This window comes from Elephantulus edwardii, unplaced genomic scaffold (genome assembly GCF_000299155.1).
Source record: "Elephantulus edwardii isolate Elephantulus edwardi_28Jun2011 unplaced genomic scaffold, EleEdw1.0 scaffold00066, whole genome shotgun sequence".
NCBI lineage: Eukaryota > Metazoa > Chordata > Mammalia > Macroscelidea > Macroscelididae > Elephantulus > Elephantulus edwardii.
Window position 1 is genome coordinate 8,228,094 of NW_006399816.1, and position 2,078 is coordinate 8,230,171.

Here is a 2,078-nt window from a genome sequence, read left to right on the forward strand (position 1 = left end):
CTGCACCTGTCATGGTGGTATCTCAAGTTCAACGTCAAAGAGCACTTTCCATTACTTTTCTGTCACTTTTGACATCATTAAGCATTACTTCCTCCACCCTCTCTCATCCTTGAACTCACACAACACATTCTCTGGTTCTTCAACCTCTCTGATGTCTCTGTCTATCACCATTAGGGCCTCTTCTCTGAATTTCCAGTCTAGATCTACTATTTTGCTCCGAGTCTACGTCCTCTTCCTGCTAAATCTTTCTCTGTAGTGTATGGTCAAGATAGAACCATTTCGTAGCTGATCCTCCAGCACATTTTTAGGGGTGGTAAGTAGCCCAGAAGGTGACGGCGAGATGGCCCATCTTTCTCCTGCCAAGCAGCTCATGGATTTGAATCGTGTGCTTTTTGGATGGCACCACTGCTCTTTACCACTAGGCCACCAGAGCTCTGTAGTAAAGTAATGATTTTTTTTTTTCCCAAATTACGCCCCAGCCTGGCCTTCTTTTGAACATTGTCATCTGTGCAGATTGGACTCATCATCTTCCCCTGGAGACCCGTTCATCCCCTGTGTACTCCAACCCAAATGATAGCTCAACATCTAGCCTCCCAAGTCACAAGCCATATTCAACCTGGACTCTCTCTAACCTCTCAAAGTGCAACCAATCTCTAAATCTCATCATGTTTCCTTAGATTATTTCTCACAGGGCCTTCCTTTCCATCCCTTCTGCCATTCAAGCCCCCTCTCTCACTCCGTTCTTTTAACAGCCTCCTAACTGTTCTCTCCTCTGGTCTCACCCTCATCTCCACCACACTGCTCCAGAGAGATGGGATGTCTCCAGAAGACAAGCAGGACCAGGCTCCTTCCCACAGCACAGCATCCCAATGATCCCAAACCCCTAACCATGGCCTTCAGTTTCTCTATAACCAGTCTTCTTCCAATCCACTTTTCACAAAGCTGTTACTCAAAAAAAAACCCAAAAACCATTCACTGCCTTCAAGTTGAAACTGACTCATTGTGACCCTCCATTGGGTTTTCTGAGGCCCTAAATCACATGAAGGGAGACGGCCCATCTTTCTCTCACTGGATTCGAACTGCCAGAGAGGTGCCAATTTAGGGTTAGTAACACAACTTTTTGCCGAGTATGCCACCAGAGCTCCCTCAAAGCTGTCACTGTATCTATCTCTGAAAGGCCACAGTTGACTCAACACCCCATCTCCACCCCCATTCCCCAGTTTGCTTCTGAACCTTTTTTTCCATCCTCCTCCCTGCCTGGAATGCTCACCCCCATCTCCCCCATGCTGACAGACACTTGGAGTAACTCCTACTTGCCCTTTGATACCCAGCTCAGAGGTGTCTCCTTGAAAGAACTACCCAAGTCCTGGTCTGGGTTGGCACTCAGGTGTTACCACAGGTTCTGGCCCTGTCATGCATTTCTCACCTCTCCGATTATTCTAAAATCTCCCTGAGCATAAATATTGCTTCTCTCCCTGAGTCCCCAGGACCTAATTTGAGGCTTAGTACACAGAAGATGTATAACAAATGTTGAGTAAATGAACAAATAACTGAACGAAAAGATTTGTGTTTAATACATTAAATGCCCAGAGTTTGACAAACTGTAGATGTTTGTAGTAAAGGTTAGCTGTAAATTATTTTCTACATTAATCTGATTGAGATAAGTTCTAGGGTACTTTGAAGCATAGTAAGGGTGAGGAAAGGGTCTGGATTTGGGGAACTTGGTCAAGAGAAGCGTGCAATGTACCCCCTGTGAGGGAAAGGGGGAATGGGAGTATCTGGATCAGTAAGGAAGGAACAAAGTCTCCAGTCAGCTACCCCTCTGCGCCCAGGCTCCGTGAGTCCTGCTGGACTCGGTGGCCTCTAGCCAGGCAAGCACAAGACCCTGGCCCTTGGTAGATTGGCGAGACCCCCTGGCTCGCGCGCTCCACACTCAGCGCTGGGCGGCGTGTGTGTCGCTTTAAAAGCTCCCTCCCGGAGCGTGGGGCCGGCCCCTTCCCTGCCAGCGCCGAGGCGAGCGGAGCCGGGCGAGCGGGGCGGCCTCTGAGAGAGCCAGCGCCCGCCCGGGCGGCCAGTCC